Source organism: Aquila chrysaetos, chromosome 9 (assembly GCF_900496995.4).
Source record: "Aquila chrysaetos chrysaetos chromosome 9, bAquChr1.4, whole genome shotgun sequence".
In the NCBI taxonomy this organism is placed as follows: domain Eukaryota; kingdom Metazoa; phylum Chordata; class Aves; order Accipitriformes; family Accipitridae; genus Aquila; species Aquila chrysaetos.
Window position 1 is genome coordinate 693,779 of NC_044012.1, and position 25,322 is coordinate 719,100.

The window sequence follows — 25,322 nt, forward strand, 5'->3', positions numbered from 1 at the left end:
AAGAAGCAACTTTAAAGTTAGTAGTTGAGCCTTTCCAGGTAAAATGAAAGGTCTGAGGAAAACAAAATGACAGAGGAGGACACGGACATGTAATCGCTTTCCTCGTACGGGAGGTTAGCCTTCAAGGCTTGATCCTCCCTGATTCTCTGGGCTGACGTCATGGCTGCTGAAGCTCAGTTTTCTAAAACAGATGGTGCACCGAGTACCATTTCACAGACTGAAGTGATGGCATGTCAGCCCCCTGAGAGCAGGACCCAGGGACGTGATGACGCTGGCGCGTGGGCAGGAAAGTGCGTCTCACTCCTTTCCCGACTGCGACAGTGGGAGATCGGGATACTAGATGGAGAAATCTGATTATGGTCAAAATTAAATCCAATTTAGGATTTTTAAAATGAAGTAATAGATTTACAAACTGTTCACAAAACAGTTATAAGTAGTAGGATCTTAATTTTTAGTTTTATTCAATAGTTTTATAGAAAGTTAGACAGTGCAGTATCAGGCCCTACAGGAAAAACCACCTTGGTAGTTTATTCTTGTAGGCAAGCTGTAGTAGAAGTTATTATTTTGAAAAATAACTACTACTCTCTGGAAAAATTGATAATTTTAAGATTTTTGATAACTTAGTTTCTCCAAGGAAAACTGTGTCTTGATATTTATACAAAAGGATTATTAAAAAGAGAGGGGACAAGGAAGAACATGCTGTATTATTTCAATACCAGGCAGAGAGAATAAATGCAGTTGTTGCAGATACAATGCTCAGACTAAAATGGGCTGGTTTCTGGTAAGTGCATCTGGAAACACCTGGTCAGATATTTGGACAGTGGCTGAGTAGGCTACAACTGAAAGAGGCAACAACCTGAAGTACTGTGACATTTCATGCCAGCAGACACTAATGTAAGTTTAAAATTTGAAATTTTTTTTTTCCTTTACTTTAAATAGCAGTATCACTTTGGGCACTCAGATGCTTCATACAGACTACCTCTGCTGCCACTGTGACAGTGCTTTTTATATCTGTGATTCTGCAATACCAGGAAAAGCACAGCCAGTGGTTACAAGGAAAACTAACTCTGAGAAGTAACGAATACTTCGTAGTTCCCTTTATTGGGATTTAAACTGATAAATGGAAAAGCCGAACCCAAGTGAAACGTAACCTTTCTGTACTACCACCAAAGAAACTGCCATAGCCCAGAGACCACAATTCGATGATGTTTGGTACTTTGCTAGGTTATAAAAAGGAATTAAATTAAGATAATTTATTTTGCCTCTCCTTCAGGCTGTCCCACAAGTAACTACAAAACTATGTAGAAAGGTGCATTAAAAATTAAGAAGTAAAGACTGTTTTACAGAAACTGATGTTCCTCCTTGCCTAACAGCATAATCCATTCTCAAATTTAAAACACAAATGTCTTCCACGGCTTTGAAAACAATCATGTCCTTCATAAGCAAAACAACTACATAGCCAAGAAATCTTAATGGAATATCTTTATGAAGAGAACATACTAATAAAAGACATATCTTCTATAGAAAGAGTATCTTTGTGGGTAGATGAGATTATTTGGATGAAACACTGAACACGGTATGAAGAATAAATATTGTAAGTTTTATCTCAAAATTTATCAAATTTATAAGGGCATGGAAATTAAAAAAAAAATCATTACTAGCACAGTAATTTTTTATGAAGTAGGTATTTAATTTGTGTTCAGAGGTCATCACACTTCAAAAATATTTTCATCTAAATGCTTTGTTTCCATTCTGCTAGATTAAGTCTGAGAATTCAGACCAAGTTGGTAACTCCAGAGAATGTATAGATACTTTTGAAAGTGGAAACTATTTCATGCTTATAAGTAATTCTGTGGGAGTGAACGTATTTGCAGCTTCCAGGCCAGGCAGGATGACCTTTCCAGAACTTGTAAAATCAAATCAAATAAAAATAGATTCAGACTTTCTTAAAATGAAACTGCTTGAAAAAGAAGCCTACGAACTGAAACACTGGAAGAAAAGAGAACATGCACTAGCAAATATACTTTAAAAATTAATTTTTAAACTTTGAATGACAGCATTTGTGTCTCTGTCCCTCTCCTTCTCTCTCATTCACTGCCATTTCTGTATCATTCTTATCAGAGCTCTGTCAGCCCCTAAACTGACATTTTCCCATCCTGATCATTCCCAGGATAGAGAAGAAGGAATTTTTTTTTTACTTGGCTGATGCAAACAGCAGATCATCCTACAGAGAAACGTCAAGGACAGTTCGGAGTCCTAATCCCTGACCTGCCTGCCCTTGCCTAACTAGCTATTGACATTGAACTTAAAAAGCTGCAATGCTGAGATGAGATAATGAATTCTGTTTGCGTTTAGTGTGCAAGAGGAAGAGGGTGAGATAGGGGAGGAGGAAGGGCTCTAGATGTAAAGGCTCTGTTATGGTGCCAGTCTAACTTAAATCTCCTAATATCTGAAACTTGCTTAAGCAAAATCACTGGAGAAATAACCACTGGTTTTCCCCCGGAGCACAGCGGGTGGGAAGGACAATACTGGCTAAAAGAGCACAGTTAACTGTCGGCGGCTGTACGGTACCTACCAGGAGAGCTCAGCCTGGCCAGCTCCCAAGAAGCTGGGCATCACACTCAGTGTGCGCAGACTCCTTCTGCTAGGTCCGGACTTCTTCCTTGGCATTTTTTCTGGCTCTGCTTCTTGCTTTTATCTTACAGCATAGAAACGCCCAGTTATGTTTACATTAACCAAACAGGCCAAGTTACCCCGGATCAGTGAGTTCCCGAGCGGCAGTAAGTGAGCTCACTGTGACTGCACGCTGACGTACGTTCGCAGCCCCGGGTCGCCCCTGCATCCCGCAGAGACCATCTCGGCATCTCGCTCCCGGCCATCGCTGGCCTCCCACTCGGGTGCAGAAGTGTCCCCGCAGCTCAGGTCCTGAGCACCTGCTTACGCGCCAGCACGGAGACAGGTCCCCCTTCACAGTCACTATTATTGCTCCACCGACACATCTGGGGAAGGTTGGAATTACTCATCTGGCCATCAACCACGACTCCAAAGTCTTCTCTGTTTCTTTCTAGGATCAAGTGCTGTGTCCTGTAGCTCTGAATCATGTGCCTTATCCCTTCTTATTTTTAAGCAATTATTTGTTGGTTTGGGAAAATTTAGGAGAGGGTACTTATCATACTTGAAATTCATGAGTAGCTCATCTTCACGGATGCTTCTGCCCTAACATCGCTTACTCCCAAAAAGCTCCATTATAGTCTAGAGTGGAAAATGATTAATTTTTGCTATCATGATCCCAGGAACATTCAACTTTGAATGCCTGCCATCCACATTTTTAGAATGTTGAGTCAGAAAACCTGTAAATCCTAATGTAAGTCACAAGACTTACTATTTTTAAATAGCATTTGCTGCTTGTTCTTATGTTGTATATTGATATTTTTACTAAGTTTTCAATTAAGGACTCATTAATCACACCCTGAGGATGATGATTCCTGCTTCTGGAAGGTTAGGTATTTTGTTATTTTGTATTTTTTAACACTAAATATTCACAATTAATATTGTAGTAACCCTAAGATGCTGAGGGAAAACAACACAATTACCGCTCCTCTTATCAGAAATATGAACAAAAATATATTTCTAAATCGGTGTTAAAATTCTGAGAATGCCATGAAGATACAGCTCCTCTAGATATTGCTAGAGCTAAGCACAGAGAAAAAGAATACCAGTTCTGGGGTGATTCATTAAGTAGAGTGAACAGTTGCACCAAATTATGTAGCCTTGTGTGAATTTGTTTAATTTCTTCTAAGGCACACAGGATATGCAGTAGGAAAAACATACTAAACTCCGCTATTTCTTCCTGCGTATTTAAGTAATTTTGAGAAATAGATATTACTGGAATGGACAAGGAAATCAGAAAAAAATATGGGAGTTGGAGAAATCAAATTGCTTTTGGCTGTACTTCTAGAAGGATTAGTCTACCAGTTTTCAAAAATTATTACCACTGTTAACTATTAATACTGAAAATTTTTAGCTACTTCTACTAATTACTACCATAGGAAAGCCAGATTTTGTCTTGCCTTACTCTGAGACACTATAATACAAAGTCAGCAACTGTGTATGAAATGCCAGCTCCTGCAAAGTCAATAGGACTTGACTACAAGTTAAAATTAATCCTAAAAGTTTAAATTCTTGCATTCTACTAACTATATCTATGTAGGACTACTGATCAGCTAAGCATTAACCTCCCTGTAGCAGAGGGATTAACTATAAAGGGTTATCTACTAGTCTACAAATGCATAAACCATATGAAACTTGACACAAATTTTGAGACGTAGCATTTTATCAGTTCTGCAGCTGACCCTCCTCAATGAGGAGAATTCAAAGTCAAGCTGACAAGTGGGTTTGAAATGGTTATTTGTCAATTTTCTTCACTCATTGATATGTCTACCCATTCTTTGCAAAACACAGCAAAACAAAACAAAACAAAAATCCAGCTGCTGAAACAGAGCTTTTTCTCTCATCTCTTCCCAGACATGCTAAACAACATAATTCATGGTAAGAAGGGAGGAAAATGAACATCCTCACATGGATATTTCATCAAGATTCTGGAGAGCTTCATAAAGCAGCCTCTTTTAGAAACCATAAAATGAAACAAGACATATTTCTGGGGTTGTCAGCAGGTAGATCCACTGGTTTTGTGGTAAGTAATCTCTTTGGGAGGAAGTCTTTGCTCTGATGTCAGTGTTGGATGTTCTGTGGCTCCCCGCAGCCGCACCAGTGCAGGTCTGTTCACTGGAAGAGGAGGCGGTGATGATATTGCTTCTAACAACCAGACTGAAGTATAGCCCGAGGCTATCTTCCAAAGCCCCCTCCAAACAGCCTCTAATTAATTTTAATCCTGCCACTCCAATGAGTCCCAAGAGTGCAGCAACCAAAACAAAAAAAACCTTCATCAAGTCATTCAGAAAAGCTTTGACGGCACTGCTTCAAGATTTTAGGGCTCCAAGCAGAAAGCGCTATAGAAAGCTTTTAAATGTGATTTTCCTTCAGTTTCTTTATTTTCTGTCCTCAAAACAGTAAAAAGCCTATTTCTGATGAGCAGTATAGTTCCCATTCCTCTCCAGGCCCCCCAAGTTCACTCTACAAGGTGGGTGGCAGGTCTCAGGGAAGCCCACCATGGTCATCTGGGGAAATGGCTCTCCATAGCCTGGGCTGAGCATGGCAGACCTGTCCCCCTTTATGTTCTCCTGCAGCCCTCAATCGCCAGGCAGAAAGGCTATTTGCAAAAGTGGAAACAAGCAAAATATGACCAACCAGCATTCTGACACCGAACACCCAAAATCGTAACCTGAATCTCCAGTGCCATCGTTGGCTTTAACACCAGTGAACCATCTGCACATGGCAGGAAGAACTACTCTCTAAGCTCATAAAATGGGCTGCTTATATTGTCATATTCTTTAGTATGAAAGTAGAAACACTCATTCTATTTTTGTGTAGCAGGAGTGTTGATATAATTGCTCACACAGCTGGGTGAATATGAAATTTTGGGAACGCTCTCAAATTTAGTAGTAAAAACACTCTGCGTGGTACACTTCTCTGCATTTACCTTTCCACTAAATTTTATGCAATTTGATTTTGCTGGAAGAAACACTCATAGAAAACAAATTTCTAAATTGCTATAGAAGATCTCCCAAACTGAATTTTAGATTTGCATGTGCGTAAGAATATTAGTAATGGAAAATGTTTATAAATAGAACGGAGTTGTTCATGAAAAGGGAAGCTCAGGAAGACAAGTACTAGCAATTACACTGTGATTTGAATAGGTGGCGAGTATTTCCTTGTGAATCACCTTTGCAAAAAATGTATTCCTCTGTTGGTTTATTTGATTTTAGATGCTTCATGGAAGGAATTAAGTTTTAAGGGTTTCTTGGGAAAAGAACTTTGTTTGCTTGAGGATGTTTGTGTGAGGAGACAGAAACACTTAAAACAGTCTGTTAATGCCATATCAGAGAAAGGAACATGAAAGAGGACTGGAGTAGAAATGCGGACACACACACACACACACACACATACCCCATCATATAGGTTATAAATTGGAGGCCACATAGTATTTTTCCCCACGTTTCCAGAGTTTTGATTCAGTATATAGAACAGACATACATATTTTTTCCTCATCGCTCAATGCATGGCCCCCCTTTATTTACTTTATACAATTCAAATGCTGCCCTGACGTCCAAGTTATTAAATTCCTTGTAAGCTTTTCTTCAAATCCCTTGTGATACAAGGTGCTATTATTACCTCTATTTTACTGACTGCGGAGCTGAGATCTACAGTGATTAAAGGAAATGTATCTTCTAACTGTGGATGCCTAATTAAGAGAGGTCTGCAAACTGTTTTCTCAGAGCACTCCTTATGTGTCCAAAATGGTCTTCAGTAGCAGTTGTGAGTACAAATTCAGACCCCTGCATCTCAAATGAACCATGAAGAAATTGAAGAATACCCAATTAGTAACAGTCTGTGAAAAGTTAGGTTGAAGTGAATTAACTAGCATCACAAAGGAAAAAAGGTGGCAAAGGAAGGGAAAACAATCAGTTTTCCAAGGCAGCATTCAACCATCTTAACCATCAAATAATCCTTTCTTCTCCTTTTCTTAGGCTGATTCGCTACTTCCAACTTCTGGAGCAGACAAAGGAGGGGTCCTGCAGCCAGCACCGTCCTCCAGCACCCCCCCGGTCCTTCCTCCTCCTCTCTTGCTGGCCCCAGCAGGGGTCACTCGGAGCCCAGGAACGACAGACTGCCCAGCCGGCTCGGACCCGCCATGGGCGACCTATGGATCATGCTAACATCGCCATGATGTGTCACCACGCAGTGCCAACGGTAGTTGCTAATTTTATTATCCCCGCACTCCCGATATTAACTTTGCACCCAGCGCACACCACGCCGTGCGGCTAGCCTGGCTTTGGTCAGCACCATCTACCTCCACCTCCACCTGGATGCAGGTGGTGCCGACTCAGCCTCCTCCTGCTTTCATCAGCCTCCGCTCCTGGAAAAAGGTGGTGCTATCCACATCGTCTCGCTGTTTCAATACAGAGACAGTAAGAGTCTAGGTAGGGATGACCTTATCCCCTCCCCTTCGCTAGTGATGATCCTCTCTCTCCCTGGCAAAGTGCCAGACGAGGACAGACCCTATGCGCTGTTGCGGAATCCATGTTATATTGAAATGAGAGGCTCCTTCTTCTCGCTGGGAAGGAAGGAGAAGTGCCAAACACAGCGTTAATCTGTAGCTTCCACCATGGGGCAAAGATGCCAAACAGGAAACACCAAACCCATGGAACTTCTCAAGAGCATCATGCATCTCTAGGGCAAATGCCGAAGTGTGGTACAGCATGCAACAGCTCAGAGCTGAAACTGAGCGACAATCTCAACATCTGGCTGAAGTGTGCCCACAGTGAATGCAGCCTCCTGGGCATCTGTTCAGACCTAACCCCATCCTCCTGAACACGAGAGAAATGCAGGTTTTGGAGCTTTCTTTAAAGGTTACAGTGTGGGAAGATGTTTGCCAAAACTGCAGAAGACAAATATCTGATGCAAAATCCACCCTCTGCCAAATGTAAAGTTTGAAATCTGGGCTGGATATTTCTGGAAAAAACGTTGGTAGAATTCCTTAATATAAACAAAACAATGTATCCCTAACTAATTTTTTTATAAAGGAATCAACTACTTGATTGGTGGGGAAAAAAAAGAAAGCCTGCGGCAGACACGGAGAATTGCCAGTCCAGGTGGTTTATGCCTGACAAAGGTAGAAGCAGCTGAAAATATCACTTCATCATGGGAAGCATAACTACCAAGGGTTTGTGCTGAGAAACGCTAGCACAGAACGTCTCAGAATATGTACACAGGACAGGGACACTGGCCAGAGCTCACCAGATTTCGCAGTGGCAGCAGACAACTTGTCAGGGCGATGCTAAATGCAGTGAAGCTCTGTGTCCCTACGTGGCGTCCCCAGCCCAGAGGGCAGGAAAGGCTTTTCAGAGTCTCCTGGAAACAAGGGGGTGTCCACACCGCACGCTGTGTCTGACAGCATGGAAAGGCTAAAAAGCTGTACTATGTCACTAGCTTATAAATGTTTCCTCCAAGTCTTTCTAATGAATGCGCTGTGCAATATTCTAGATCTACACCAATAGGATGCTTGTGTGTAAAGAAATGCTCTCTGCTTCCAAGGTCTACATATTCCACTCCATCAAATTCCTTGAGATCTTTTTAGTATTTACATGCTACCTCCTTGCAAACAATCCTGTAGTATCTGGAACGCTCCAAAGTGTCTGTGCCAAATACAGTGATTCATTGCACTGCCTTAATAATGGGCAAGAAAAGAGGCTTTTGAGTTCTGTAACCCATAACAACTTTGAAAAGAACAAAGGACCCTCTCCAAAGTCACTGAAGTTAATAGAGCTCTTTTCACTAAAGCCTAACCTGAGTTTGTTGAACGACTAAATATAAGCTCCCCTGCCATCTCACTCAAGATATTCTCTAGCTGTAGCGATAGTGGCTGTTCATTTTCTGCATACCACCGTAATGAAACAAAATCATGGAAGGTTAAACAAAGACACTGATGGTCTATAGAGGTGATTGGAACCAATGAAATGGAACTAGTATCCTCTGAACTGCCTGCTCTCCCCAACACAGCCAGCAGCACACCCGGTCTTCCAGAAGGATTTTTCAATCCTGTGTCTGCTTAAACAGTAAGCATTAATCTCTATCAAACAGATCATTCATGCACATTAAGGAAACCATTTTCTCTTCTGCTTTTCCAAGGACCACATTTCTCTGTCCACCTCTGACAGAGGTCTCCCCCAGAAGACAACACAGAACCCACCTTTCCAGGCAGCACGCAGAAAACCACAGACAAAAGCATCAAGAGAAAACCAGAGAAGGACCATCATTTGAACTGGCTTTTAGGTCTCTTGGGACCAAACAGCAGCTCACTCTCTTTTAAACCCATTTCTTTTTACAGGCAGATATACAGAAAGGATAATAGGTTGATTAGCCATAAAAGGCTGAAGTGGGGATCTCTCCCTTAACACAAGAATGCAGGCTGGCTTATCTTTCACAAGACACATTTAATTTAGTGGTATTTCAGTCACTCAGTTTGTTTAAATACATTTTAACTATCTTACATATCCACATGGAAAAACCTCATCAACTCTTAAGGATTCCTTCCAGAGAATCTCGTAGTTTATGGATTCAAATGAAAGACTCTCATGGCAACACCCTGCTTGCGAAAATTTCTTTCAGTTCAATGTTTTTCTTCTCCTTTTGGAGCCAACTACTCTTTTTGAATCTGATTTTCTAAGGACCTAACTGGGAAACGAGATTGCCTGTCTGGCAGTTCACACCTCCCTCCCAGTTTGGCCAGTTTCAGCTGAAATGAAAGAACAGTAAAAGTCTCAAAGACATTTTGTGTTACTACAGATGTTGAGAATTGCTTGCTGCTTGGAGGAAACGGTGTTCCCACGGAGAGAAAGCCCAGCTGTTGCACAGCCCGTGCGGCCACAGCTGGCAGAGCGGCCAGCACGGGTCTTGACTGCATTAGCCACAACACATTGTCCCTTGCACAGCCAAAACGCCAGAGAGATGGAAAGAGCTGGGATGCCATGGGATAGACAGAGGGAGTATAGGGCATGGCCTTCATGGAAAACTAAGCCTTGTGGATTTGCCTGCCTACACAGCAATTCGTTTTACAGTAGAATATTGTATTTCAGAAATTACAGAAATACAATAAGAAGGACCTGCTGATACAAACACCGAAGACAAAATTCAAGTGTGTCATAAAACCTTCGATCAGTTTCTTTTAGCATATTGTGAAAGCATTACGAAGTGCTGGTTTTCCATGGCAAATGTTCTGCTGGTGTTCCCCTGCTTTCCAGTATGAGATAACCAACTCAGGATGGGTAGATGCGAGGATTACTGGGAATTAGAAAGAGGCTTAAATGACACTCGACGTGAGCTGACATTAGTCCATAGCACGCAAAGGCAGAAAAGCCGTACCCACTGCTTCATTAGAAAAGTGAATGCCTGCTCAGATCCCCACCACAGCATCCACTGCACGCTAATGGAAAGGGAGGGGGACTCGGAATTCAGGAGGAAGCGCACCCGCACCTCTACACTGCTCTTTTGTATTTCAATTTTCTTTGGCCAGTGGGGATGATTTTATAGCATCACAGCAGAACATTATCTTTTATACTTTGACAAAATGAAACCGAGTCCTTGGGATTTTTTCACCCATTGCTCTCTTGGCTACTTCACTGCAGTACTATTTCATTACTTATTGATTTTTCAACATGCTGTCTGCATCGCTGTAATTTACACAAGTTCTGATAGCCCTCAGCGATTCTTAACACCTCAGGGTGAGATCATGGAGTTCACTTGAGATACCAAAGGTAGGCAACAAGTTCTTCAGAAAAGACGACAAATTGACAAACTTGATAGTCAAGGAGGAAATTTGAGCAGCTTGGAGGCGTATCATACCCTAAATTATCAAGATATTTTTCTTAGCCAAATTGAATTAGAGCAAATTTGTACCCCAGAAATTACTCTCACATACAGCTAATAAGGGACTGCAAAGTGTATGGCTAAAACCCAAGAAATTAATAATGCATGTCCCTTACATGGCAGTTGAACTAATAATGCTATTTTTGTTGTAACTGGAGATAACCACTGGTCTACAGATAGGCTTGTTATTAGAGAATGCAGCTTCATCATGAACAAGGACAGTGAACTACAAAGTGCTTCTCTTACATTGAGGGAAGCAACTGTTTCTTCTTCAAGCACTTTTCCACATTTCTGCCATTTTGAATAACTCAGAGGCAATCACTTGTGGCAAGGGCGCTGTTCACCTTGACCAGAAAAGACGGACGAACCTGATGTCTCCGATATGATGAGATGTTGTAAGAGCGTATGTGCCCATCTCCATTTCTGCTGCCTCGGAGCTCCAAAACAGGGGTGCTTCTGCAGGAAACCAGTCACTGCTTAGCGAAATGAGCTCTAATCTTATCAGAGGGTCTGATCCTACTGGTATCATGCACGCTGATAGCACTTCAAATCACTTTAGGAAATCTGAGTCAATACTGACTGGCCTTTCCTTCTTTCCAAGTAAACTACAAAATGCTTGAGACATTTTTTAAATGCCTATTCCTCTACAGTTGAAATAACGTTACTATGAGCAATCTTGACTTTTTAGCTTGGTTTCCCTCTTACTGAACTATAATTTAGGAAAAAAATATACGGAAGTCTGAGATGACTTTTTGGTAAAGGCCTAAAGGTCTCAGGAACGCTGTGTTATAGACTAATGTATCTACACATGCAGAAAGTCTTTTACCCCATAGGCAAACAGGAGACTGAATGGAGAGATGGTGAAGTAAACCTAACAGCTAGCAGCTACTATCAATTCTCTTGATACATCAAAATCCCAAGAAGAGTGAGTTTCATTACAAGCAAAAAATGTACAAAAGACTTACAGAATTCATCTAATGAAGGATTAGAAGGTCTTGTGAGAACCTTTGTGAGTGGATATTTAGGATATTTATCACCAGCTGTACTGTAAAGAACAGATAAAAGTGATACAAAATAAAACATGTAAGGACCTTCAATGGGGTTAACTGATGAGCTGGAAGTATAAATCTTTGTTATGGTAGCATATGTACATATGGCAGAAACACTTTATGGTATGCGATAGTAAAATCCAAAACTCTGAAGACAATTTCTCTCCAAGGTGGCTAGCTAGTGAGCATCTTCCATGTAAAGCGTAATCAAGTATGATTCAGGTGGATGGGGCATCCTTCTGAAAGATACTGTCTGGACAAAGCAGTAAGTGCCTTGCGGGATGGATGAAAGTGCTTATAGACCACCAGTTCAGGTGGTTTGCCAGAACTGCCTGTAAGGGGGGAGACCCTAAAATGATTTTGTAGCACATGCATCAGGATGCCTGTCCAATGTTCATAAAATCCTGGAAAACAGGACTGGGATGCCCCTCTAGAGGCCGTCTGGCCCCTTTCCCTGTACCAGGATCTAAACCAACAATCCTCTTGGTGCTATATATGCCTGACCAATGCCTTTCAGTCCTAGTATTTTTATGTGCAGGTGGATTTCCCAATAATCTCACTGACTTTCAGTTTGGAGATGCTGTAAGAGAGCTCTATTTATAGGAGTACAGCTGTATTTGAAATAGCAGATAAAACCCCACATCACCCTGCACACCTTTAACAGACCTTCCACAAGCTTAAAGATAAAAGGATTTCTTCCACGATCAGGTTGTCATAAAAGTCTGAGGCTCTTACTGCAGTGTGCGTATGAGGGTTTGGCTGATTCATGACATGGCTGTATCTCTTTGGGGCAGAGACTGCATTGCTATTCTGTGTTTGCATTTTGTCTTGGAGTTCCTAAGTGTCCTTAGGTACTGTGAGAGTATAAGTCAGTAGAATAATAACCCTGTGCTGTGGTGCAGTCTGGGACTTTCCCTACGAATTCCAGCCTCCAAGAGGATGTTAACACCAACTTAAAAAAATATTAACTGAGGCATACAGTATTAAAAAGCTTAGATAGCTGATTAAAGGGGCATTTATTTTCCCTGGAAAATATCCCTAATAAGATACAGGTACAGTTAGATTTTATTCTTTCTTGCGCTAGCTCTCATGACAGCAGGCATTATGATGTCATGAAGTGGCAGAAATCTGCGTTAATAGCAAGATCTTCAGACACTTCTTGAGAATTTCAGAGATACTTTTGTCAGAAAAGACATCCTGAATACTGAAACCTGCAAATCATCCTACCCATCTGGCAGGAGGCAAGAGAGGCCATGAGGGCTCTGAGCTGTGGCCATAGCAAGCGCGGTGGAGCTGGGGGGTCCCTCCTCAGCGGGGCAGGGGAGTGCCGATTGCACATAGCCAACACTTGCAGAAGACCTTCTTGTTTCAGAAGATCTCACAGAGAACGGGACGCTGAAGAAGACCATCTGTATGACTTTGTACACTGATTAAAATGACTCTTTGGGTTTCTCCTGTTCTTATTCTCACCCTTCTGAGCTCCATGTGATTCTGCATTTCTGCATCCCTTCAGTATAACCAAGCCCTAGACAGCCACCAGCCTCGCACAGCCACGAGCCTCCAGCTCTCCATGGCATTGTGCCGGGGTGGTGGTCACAGCTATACGTTCTAACTTTTATACCTTACTCCTCAAATCGGAACCAGGGAATACTTACTGGACACAAAAAAGGATTTGTTACAACACTGGATAAACGGTATCTAAGGAATGCCACCACCACCACAACCTGGGGAGATAATGCCATCGACAATACAGAGTTCCTCCTGAGGAGAAAGATAAAGACATAGCAAAACTGTTGCTGTACAGCAAAGGGCGCTCAGCTTTCCACGCCACGCATTGCTCCTCCAAGCCTCCTGTCCTGCCTTTGGCCGTGCGGCTTTCACAGGGGTGAGGGGGGGTCCAGTATCCCCACCAAAAGAACCAGATCCAGGCCAGAGTTAAGCTGGGAAAGACCGCGGATGAATTGGCTTTACTGCATGAAAATGAGTGAAGGAGAAAAGAGACAAAGCCAACACCAGAGCAAAGAGGATCTGAAAATGTCCTAACAATTGTTTATAAAACTCTGCGAATGTAATGAAAAGCCTGTGAAATTCAACCCAAAGACTGCACGGAACCCCTGCTGCTTCTTTTCAGCTGAGAAGCCCCGCATTGCTCTCATTTTTTGATAGTACTTTATTTAATCTAAAACGCTAAGTTTTCAATAAAAAGGCTTTTATTTACATAATACTAATATTTTTTTGGACACTCTAGCAAGCTGCCACCATGAGCTGGGCTCTTTTAAATGAACCATTAAATGATATCCGCGCAGGTCCAGCTGGGCTGATAGCTCAGCCTCTCAGCACCCCACATCGGGACCCACGAAACCAGCCAGACCTGTGATGTCCATCAGGCCTTACTGGGGTAACAGGAGGCTTTCTGGTTTAAGAAAATTGCAGTGATTAGAGTACAAATATTTCAGTTTGCTGGAAATCAGATTAAAAAAATATGCTTCAATCCAATTTGGATTTTTCAAAATACTGAAATCCTGCATGAAGCAGAAATTCCACATTTCTAGAAGCTGTACTTATTATGACTATTTAGAGTGATTTATTGAATAACTCTGGAAATCAAATTGCACATAATAACTTTTATATCAAGAATATCAGTGTTTCATAAAACTCAGCTCATATCTGCAGAAGAGATTTAATTTTGATGTAAATATTTTAAGTGATAAATAATCTGTTTCTTTACAATTTATCCCAGTGCTTAACTAGCCAACTTGTTACAAATCTACACTGTATCTCTCTTATTAATTTACAAACTTCAACTTTCAGCTATTGGGAGTTTGATGCATCTTCCTCTGCTTGGTTAAAAGGTCTCTGATATACACACTCCTCTTTATACCCTAGCTGTAAAACTTTTAAAAACTCTCATTATTCGACTGCAAGTATCCCTGAATTTCTCCTCAGAAACCAAAACCAAAACAAATGAAAAAAAAAAGGGCAAAAGGGGAAAAAAATCAGTGCATAAAGAGCTGGTCTCTTTTTTGTGTCAAGGAGAATGAACCAAAAAAAAGACAATTAATTTGGAGTATAATTCTTAAATATCAACTATTTGCTTCTTCAATGATGGAAATAGATCCCAGCCGGCTCTCTGACACTCTTGCAGAGGTAAGATGGGGATGAGTGGTCTGGCACCTGGGGACTGTCTCTGAAGCTCCAGTGTGCTTCTTGCAAACTCTACAGATGTCTGTTAACTAAGGGGTTCAAGCATGATCACAATAAAAAGCAATCTGATTCCAGGGTGAATAAAGAGAGATGGCTTCTTTGTTCTGTTTTTCTTTGGGAAACCTGACTGTTAAATTAAAGATGGAAAAACCTTTTCTAAGTAATGCCAAAGCTATGGAGTTAAATACAAAATTTAGAAACTCTGGCACCAGAAAGCTCTCAAGTTCCTCCAGTGGCCAGACTGGCCTTGCTTTGCACGTGCATTTCTGGCTTTATTTATTTTTTTATTGTTTTTAATCAAACTAGTACCTTAAGCTATTGCTTTTAAGAATTGTCAAGTATTTACATAACACTGTATCTGCAAATGAGGCCAAGTTATTAATGATATTAATATTTACTGACCTGCAACAATATATTTTGTTCTGTAACTTTAAAGGAAAACATGAATGACCTTATCAGAACCTTAACTGCATCACTTCCTGACTTTGCTTTTTTGTAATTCCCACACTACATTAAATGCTTTTTCTGTTTCACAGACGTGCACTTGTGCACACATACGTGCATGCACACTCATACTTATTTACAATTTTGATTGCATGAAACTGTTTATCAGCGTTGTGTGAATAATGCCAGGAAAAGATACTCTTCAAAAAATCAATACGTTGAAAGTGCTGTTTTAGGGTTGCAGTAGTTGTTGGTTGTGTTTCTGAGTTATTCCTATTGACCTGAGTTCAAAAACAAGGTATTGATTTATAAAGTACCTTCAGTAAATAAATGCACATTCTTTCTGCTAACCCTAATAACCTGTAGCATACAGAGCAGGGTTTCAGCTCAGCTCAGGAAAGCGCTGCACAGTGTGTCAAGAGTTTTCCAAAAGCTGGCAGACTTTTTTGACAGAAAGGGTAATGGAGATAACATTACAAAAGCAACGCGATTGACTGCACTGCGAGCAGAAATTAAAAGAGAGGGGAAGAAATAAGAGGGTGATGACTTTTTTTAAAGGAAGTCCTGCAAATTATTAGGTTTGTTGTGTATTTGCAAGTGATATACAGGAAAAACTTGGCTAGTTTTATCTGATGGTGTGCACAGAGAATTGTCTCCACTTGTGAACAGTTAGGATGTATTGTTAACTTTCATGATATAGATATGGGTTTTAATTAAAAGACCAAAACATCCATCAGGTTTTAGAATAATGCTGCTACATCTACATCGGCAACAGTTTGTAGGCGTGATCACCTAAGGAGCGAATGGCACCCTGCAGCTTGACCACAGCACTACGAAACCCAGCACTGCAGCCTGGCTGTCAGCATTACCACAGTGAACCACATCCAGCTAGCGACTGCTGCTTCGGTGCAAACACCTTGGCATTAAATCCATGCATCTAGGGACTTGCATTAGGCTTTTAAAGTCTGCTTCAGCTGCTCTCTCTTTAACTTGGGGTTGCCATCACAAGTATGTCTGTCACCAACACTGTGCTATTTTATCAGGTGCCAAACTTTAGAGAGAAAAATATCCCATATTTTCTCCTTAACTTACAATGCCACATGAAACCAGTCTTATGGGAAATAAGACAAACAGAAATGTTAACAAAAAAAATCCGAAGAAAAAGCATATGTAAAAGATATTCATGCAAGGTCCATGCTTTAAGTCTCTCACGATATTTACTGTCCACAGGGCCAGAATAAAAATCCAGCTTGCTCAGTATGAGAATCTGGTTACACTGTGATTATAAATTTCTATTACACTTGTACTCGTGTGGTGAAATGCCTTTGCTCCTCAGAAGTTTTCAGTTTGGGTACCATCTCACTTGAGCATCCCAGGGGATGGCCAGCAGAAGACTGCAAGGAAGACAGACCCAAATTGGCAAATCTGAGAGGAGACTCGGAAAGGTAGTCTTTATCCAAAGTATGCATTCTGATTTAAAAGAAAATATTTCTGCCATCACTATTTTCCAGATCAAGCATTCATCCTGAGAGGGTCTTTTCTTCTAACAGTAAAACTGAAAATAAGGTGGGATGCCTCCACAAGACAAAATTTCCATTGCCAGAAAACTGACGTGACAAACATAAAGAAGATGGTTACAAAAATAAGAGAAACAGAATTATCAACAAAGCTCTGCTCTCACTCTTTTTCAAAGGATAGTTTTTATTTAGCTCTTCCATAGCACCTTTCATCTTATTTCCCACTGCAGACTTAAAGGAATTAGACAGTTCAGCAAGGCAAGTAGTAAGGACACAGTCAAACATTTTGGTCTGGCACTCCTGCCTTGCTGTTACTTAGAAATCAAGTTGTTTAGAAAGTACAAAAATTCATCTGAATTTTCATACATTCAGAAATATTATAATGCCCACATATTGTCCTCATTTTTATTGCTATGGAGTGATCTTGTCAACAACCAACAGTCTCTTTATTGCCAGTCTTTATCTCTCGGTAGCATGATGCACACCCGTACCCGGTGCATAGTCCCAAACCAGGGCTCAGCACAGCTGTAAAATCCACTGGAAATTTTCCAGTGCAGCATTTTTTCATGAGATTTGTTAGCCATGAAATGCTCCGAGGGAATGTGTTAGCGTAAGCCCATCTTGTGAGGAGTCCCAGCAGGTTTTTGACAGACGCCTGCCTACCCTCTCCACCCTCGCACAGCCTCCGTCCAGCCCTGCGATGCCTCGGCAGCTCCCACCCAAAACTCAGGGTCCCACCAGCACGCCACGCTCGCTGTTCGGTGCTCCTGTATGGTGCAGTCCACTAACACTGACTTTGTTGACTGTGTCTCATCCTTTCCTAAAGCCATCAGACAACTACTAAGACGAAAGAAGACGTCTGTGTTGTTAGTGAGCACATCTCGGCAAGATGTCCTACACCCTGTATAAACAATAAATATTTCAGGTGTTGATGTTGTTTAGGAGAATCTATCAATTTAGCTCATTATGAAAGGAAAGATAAATGCATTCAAAATTAATGAAATTTTTCAGGCAATAAAATTTTTAGAAGTACTGCATGTTCATTTTAATAGTTTATGAATTTGAAGTGGCCGGTCTATCCCCATTTTTACTATCGTAAACCATTCGGACGACAAACGTTACATGTATTTCCATAACACTGTTATGACTTAAGTTCATTTCACAGTTTTGTTTCATAGTCCTCAAACCTTGTATTTCAAAATTTATAGTCTTGCTACAAAGGTCACATACGAACAAGTATAAGTCCTCTAAGATCTGTTATTCAGAAACACTAAGCTGATGTTAGTTTAATTGATTCTGTGGAAGCAGCGATGCTTGTAACTCCTGAGAATAAGGGCTTTTCACAAACTGGCAAACTTTCCAGTGGGTAAAATAAATATTGTTACATCCTTATGTTAGAGGGTATATGAACAGCACGCAGTTATATCAATGCACCTCTTTAATGATGCAGTCTAGTTTAAATACTGTGTCCTAAAGATCAAAACGGTCACGCTTTGTGGAGCACAAGCCACAAACAAAAGCCAATAACACATCCCAGCTGCTTCCTTTCTTGGGTGCAAGCTGCATTTAGTGCAGGGCCCAAAGTAAAGCCCAAAGATTGCAACAGCCTGGACGGTTACAGGAGCCTGGGGTGACCCAAGCTGCGCCATCAAGCAGCCAAGGCAAGCCCGTCCGCCAGCACAGGGTCCCTGGGGGTCCCCATCCGCCTCCCCTCCACCCCAGGCCATGCACCGCACGCACTGACGCGATCCCGCAGAGCATCAGACACACCTGCTACGGGATCGTGGAGCTTTGCCTGTACACTTTCCAGGACAGATGTAATAAAACACATTTTTTGCCCCAACAGGATTATAGAAAGGCAAACAAAGAAATTTTGAGTTCTTCAAGGAAAGGCCCCTTGAACTTCTGTATGTGACTGGGAGATTTAAGACCACTTTCCACTTTTCCCTAAGTAAGTCTCGGAGCAGAACTGTTCTCATCCTATTTCTGCAGAGCTCTGGAGAAGATGCAACAGTTCGGTTTTGAGGATTGTTTCACTTCGAGACAGCAAAGATTTAGCTGGAGGACTGCTTGTGAACTGGGGTGCTGATATCTCCCTGTGCCAGGAGGCAATCCGAGCCCGGCCAGAAACGCGGGCTTAGAAAGCTCAGTTGATTCTGCAGATTAAGGATGTGAAACTAATTACGCAAGCCTCATAAAGCGTTACAGAGCAAATCATAATCGAACCAGGGCCAATGACAGCAGATACACGATGGAAGGAAGATCAACAGCTTGTCAGAAACCTTCTGAACGCCCCACACCTTCCTCCCATTCCCGGCCCTGTTTCCCCCCACGCTTGCTCTACGGGATGGGTTTCTGCTCCCCACCTCCCGGCCAGGCAGACGCAAACCCAAATTCCACAGCTGCACCGCAGGCGAGCCCTAAACTGGAACCAGATGGGCAGCGGTGGGCAGCGCCGTCGCGGCCAGGACCCAGCGCCTGCCAGCCATCGCTCCCGTGCCCGGAGGGGCTCTGCTCCACACATCCCAGCGGTGCCGGGGACTGGGACGGTCCCTGCATGCTCCTTCCACACGATCCCGGCCCAAGAGCTGCCCCGCGGGAGGAAGAAAACAGAGTGCTGTTTTCCCCGGTAGGTTTTCGATGAGTTTTGCTGATAATAACATTACGGTTTTCCCTGCGCTGGCAGTCGGATGAGAGAAGCCTGCAGCCTTCGGAGGGATCGATCCGATCGATCCCAGAGGCTCCATGTCATTTCCAGGGGATTTGCTAAAGAAGCTACTTATGTCCCTTTTTCATTTTCACCAACTCATTACCAGCTGCTGCTGCTCCCTGCATTTCAGCAGCACCTGCAGGAATGAAACCATCCGCTCCCGCCCGCCTGATCCTGATTTAGATACCTCTTCCACAATTAAATGCCGCCGATCGGAGCTGAAGGCGAAAGGCGGGTGATGCCAGCGCGCAAGGTTCATTACCCACCTCTCCCCTCCGCGCAGGCACACACAGACACTCTTTTTTCTTTTTTTTTTTTTTTTAAAGGGCAGCCCAGCAGCAGACTAAGCAACTGATCCCCTGGCTTAACTTTTAAATTAAGACCATTGTAAATTTGGGAACTTGAGAAGAGATGGAGAGGACACCCATAATCCTTTGCAAATGTCAAGTGGCTCTCGATATTGGTTACTTTTCAAAGGTAGCTAGGCTACAGCGTGCTGCAGTAATGAAAAAGCCCTGCCAGGCCCACTCCATAGGGCTTCAGTCAATATACATAATATTATTGGGCTTTGAAAGGATTAAAGATTGTTTCTTTTGCTTCCTTGTAATACGGTGATCTCTTGCGCTTAAAACTCCGAATGTGCCTCCTCCTTCAGGGGAGGATGCTGGAGACCGTGGGATGCCCCACCGCTGCTCCCTCCAGCGCGTCCGTGCCTGTCCCAGCGGTACCTGGCACCCTCGGCACACCGCCCTAAACGGCCAGCAGAGCTTCCCCAGGATTTACTTGGTCCATTCAGCCGTTACTGCTGACAAAGGCATTTCACCCTTCTTCCATGCTGAGAGATGGAAGAGGAACCGAGAATTTTTAAAAATGAAAGTTAAACAACACTGAAAGTCTCCAGTTACCAACAGGACCGGAGGGGTGGACTGGAAAGTGTTGAAATATCTGGAAAAATACCATTTTTCTCTACATAATACTCAAAAAAGTTCATAGATCTGTGTTTTGACTGCAAGAACTCAGTTCCTCACAAACACCCATTAAGTACGAGAAATCTTAACAATTAGCACTTATTTGAATCTCCTGGGGCTACTCTGAGCCATCATGGCAGCTTTGTCAGAGAAGGCAGCGCAGGATGACACCCCAAAGCAACGTGACTCTTAACATTAGACCTCCTCTTTGAGTTTGATGTTTCTGAAAGCATCATCTCCTGCAAAAGGCACACGCAAACCTTGATTTAAGCGGTCTCGGACAGGGACCTCACAGCTGAATTACTGTCAAAACCTTATTTTTTATCTTTTCACATTTGTATTTTCTTGTTCTGATATTTAATTAATATTATTTCATTGAATATGGTGAATTTTTCTTCTCAACAACCTTGTATATATTGTTATGGCAGGATTCCCTCTGACTCTCCTTTTTACGAAGCCGAACGTGAAAACTGTTGGTAAGCTGCTGCTCTCAGTTATATCCAAGAGAAATGAAGAACCTGAGATTCCCGTGTAGGAGAGAGCAGGGTTTGGCATTCTGGAGGTCAGTAGAGCCCAGCGCTCCCTGCACTCCCTCTGGTCTGGAGTGAAGCTCCCGTGATTTAATGGCAAAGACGGGAGCTTCCAACACCTGAGCTGGTACATTTTATTAGATGTGGACTGATCCCTTGCCACTGAATCTTTACTGGAGTCATTAATACTGAAAAAAGTAGCTGAAAAAAGTAGTGGTTTTCTCTTACTATTCTTATGATACTATGATCTTCAACAAATGAGGCAGAGACCAGAACCTGCAAACCCAAGCAGGTGAAGAAGCAATACCTTAAGCTCAGACCATTGAAACACGGCCAGGAGAAAGTCTGATTTACTCTGGAAGCAGAAATGAGAAGATATGCAGTACCATGCCACTGTAACGGAAGGCAACACAGATGTCCTGGCACAGTAAAATGCACAGCAACGTCTTATGCTCGCTGTTTCTGACTGTGCTTATCCCAGCGGGACTCCACGGGCAGTTGCACACTGAAAATTACCCAGGTGAGTAACTTTCCACTTCAGCAGAAGACAGTAAAAAGGGGAAGAGGAACCAAAGGAAATGTCAGGAGTTTTTTAACACAGTATGTTAAAAAGCTAAATCTCAGGAAAATTTTTAACTGAAACCCTAACGAAAGTGCTTCTGCATGTTTCAAGCCATTAATCCTAACTAAGGCTTCCCCACTTTAAGGGCTGATCTAATGTCCATTGAATTAAAAGAAAAACCATGTAGCTACGCCACTGAATAAAGCCTTTGATTTTAGATTTATTTTCCAAAAGAAAAATGTTCTATATTAAACCAGCAATAAATAACATGGAGCGTTTACAGACTAGATTACATGTTATTTCAGGTGCTGAAAATAGTTTTTCTGAGGTCAGGTGGGATAACCAGATGAGTGACTTCCCACTGAAGTCCCACTGCTGGGGCTGGATGCTGCCCTGACCCACTGACACCGAGCTCCAGCCAGTTCCGACACAGCCAGTTTAGTTGGTTTTGCAGGTTTTGGACGAGTCCTGAGTTAGCTGACACTCTGGCCACTTGTTTACAAAAACGTAATGACCATAAATGTCCAATTTAAGAAGGATTTTGGTAATTCTGCCATGTCAACAGAGTTAAAGTTATGCTCCAGAAAATTTGCAGGTTTGCTTTATTATAATGCAAATTTCTTTTAGAAGTTCTGAATAAAAGAATTAGTAAGATATGAGGATCCAAAACCTGAGACAGTATTTACCTTAATTTTCCAGGGCAACATGTATCCAAAATGGAATAACCAAAAGGTTCCAAACGTCTCTGGTTTGCCTGATGCTTGTGGGGATGGGCACAAAGACAGCGATGACAGAACAGTTTAGCAGCTGATATCCTTTATGAGATACCTAGAGATACCATAAACTTGCCTAACATCTTGTAAGTATTTTATAAATGTCACAAAAATCCCACTCAGACTTCAAAGGGTCTGTAAAACTCTACTGTACGGCTCTACTGCAGAAATCTGCAGGTGAGGAATCACACATGAAATGAAGGGAGAAAGAAGAAAGAGAACCAAGAGAGCAGAACGAGACCAATCCAGAGACTGGCGACATGGACATTACACCAAGATAATGGGGAAAAAAGGGAATAAGGACTGAAAAGGTATCTGTATAATGACCAGGAGATCCTTTCTCAAATGAACTCTCTTTATAGGTATCTCACTGTCACTTTCTTCTTCTTTGATCACAGAAATCTCAAACTTGCATAGCGCTTCTTGTCTGGCAACTTAGTGAAATGAGACCTAACCCTGCATTGCCTGCAGGTATTACACCTACCTCTACCAGTAAAAGGTTCTTAAACATGTTTTTAAAGACTACAGCACAAATAGCCCAAATCTATTAGAACAAGTGAATTAAAAAAAATAAAATCAAAATATTCTAGACTGACAGCGTGATAAAATTAGAGGTTAAATACCTAACAATTGTCCCTGTATCACTTTGGGGATTTTGTTTTCCTTTTAATGGTAATTTTAATTTGAATTTTCAGGCCAACAGTTGTATTTCTTGAGAAATCTATACCATTCTCCTAGCAGTTTCCTTTAAATAACTGATGGATCTTCACAGTCTAAATTCCAATTTAAAAGATTTGTCTGTAAGAAAATCCCAATCTCAATAAAAGGTAATGCAGCTGAATCTCTTCAAGCCAGACTGACGGCAATAAAGAAGCAGTGAGTTTCTATTAGCTAGAATAAGTTAACAGATTCCTAGTAATCCTTCCTATTACCACTAAACACCTGAATACAGATGCCACATTGTAAGTGATGATGGATTTTTAATTTCTGGAAAAGTAAGATCCCATGCACACCTTGTGCTGGGAAGGCGATGAAGGAGGGAGTGGTGTGTGTTAGACCTTCGCCAATAAAAGGTTTCACATTGCAGAAGTCCATGGGACGCTGCAGAATGGTAAAGTCATTCATCACATGTATTTAAAGTTGAATTTGCTGATATTTTATGGTATTGGATTTTATTTCTATTAACATTTTATGCTGAAATTACAGAATGATTCGTGAGTACTGAATTTTTGATTGCTTTTATACTTGCTGGGACACTATTAACGTTGATTTACGTTAATAGCACTGTAAGAAGATATTAACAATGAAATTTCCAAAAGCACTTAGCATCCCATAATTGGAGTTAAATGACAAAAAAAATGAGGGGATAATAAAGTATAGAGAGAGACAGAATTTTTGACAATACTCCCTCTAAACTGTATTTTTCAGGAAGAATTCATGCAGGACAATTTTATAAAAGAATAGTCACCCATCAAGAAAGAGAACACTTTCTGTACTGACTAAGCAATGTGATGGCAAATTGAGATGTAGGTCAAGCACCACCTCCCTCAGGCGCTGGAGACAAACTGAGGATCTCAAGGGAACGATATGGATTTTACATCTTCACACCAGATGGGTGCCGACAACTCCGAGTCTGTAGAGCACTTTTCTGGACTGAAATCCAGGAAACAGCAGTCAGAGGCTGATACAGGAATGACATTAAACAGGACAGAAATTAGCCAAGTTTCATCTTTTGAGGCTAAGAGAATGAAGTTTCTCAAGAGAAGGATATAAAACGAATGCAACACAAGTGCAGTACACAGAGATGTGGGGCAGAGAGCAGCAGAAGTGAGGTGTGCTTGTCTCTGATCCAACACTCGCATTTGCCTGTTCTCCTTGCGCGGCAGCCGTGCCGCAAATCATACCCGTTATAGGGTGAGACACTGCACGTGGACGGAGTTGAATAGATCTATACCAAGCTACACCACTACCAGCTCTAGCCTAGAAAAGTCACTGTACGGCAATTTAAAAGAGCTGTTCCCCACGAAAAAAATACTCCATGCAGGAAGGCAGTGACAAGACCTCACAGCACGTGTCTACCTTCAACACCTTGGCCCCTTCTGGCTTACTGATTCTTGGCAGTTGCTGGACAGCATCTTATTCTACCTATGGAAGTCCTCAGCAAGTTTAGGAACCAGCTCTAGACAACTAAGGGACCCGACAGAGTAGAAACAGGATGAATGTTTTCAATTTCACTGCATAAAATCTCTCTTAAAATCAAGAAGTTTCTATGCTTCATTTCAAACACGTGCATATCTCACGACATGCAGTAAACATCCTGAAAAATAACAAAAATGTCGTGGTAAAAGCTGCTCTCTGACCCAGCCGGGTTGTTTTTACATTCTTATGCCAGGGCTGTGCAGAAGACTGTGTCCTTGCTTGAGGGCGGGCTGCCCTCATGGCAGCCAAGGAGGTGCTGCAGAAAGCGTCTCACTCGACAAAAGGTGCAAGAGGTGAAACTAGCCCAAACAGAGAATGCTCGTTCCACAGAACACTTAACAATATTCTTTGATCTTAAATCAGGCTAAAACAAATTTAGGTTTTTTTTAAAGATAATTTCCACAAATTCTACTTTGCTATCACTCATATATCGTTTTTAAACCTTCTCTTTCCATTAAAAAAGCATCAAAGTGCTTTTTGTTAAAAAGTGCTGCAATGCACTTCACTGTTTTCAACACATGCAGTTAAATTGCTCATTTAGTCAGTCAAAGAACATATAGGGCAATGTGACAAATTGTATGAAAACTTGGAACAAAAAAGTAAACTTGAAACAAAAATCTTAAAATAGACAACATAAAGAAACAAACACAACACTTGATTTGCTTCAAGTAGATTTGTAAAAAAATGCAAAAAGTGTTTGTATAGATGTGTTTTATCAGTTTTGTTTAAATGACATTTCTGTGGGGATAAGAAGAAAGAAGATATGCCAAAACATTTTCAGTCAGTCTTAATCCAGAAAATAACTATGAAAATATTAGGCT

At 41.6% G+C, this 25,322-nt stretch overlaps 1 protein-coding gene across 1 annotated transcript in view; it reads right to left on the minus strand.

Moving 5' to 3' along the window:
- Nucleotides 1–25,322, minus strand: part of ZFHX3 (zinc finger homeobox 3) — a 549,811-nt gene that overhangs the window by 238,750 nt on the left and 285,739 nt on the right. The window lies entirely within an intron of this gene.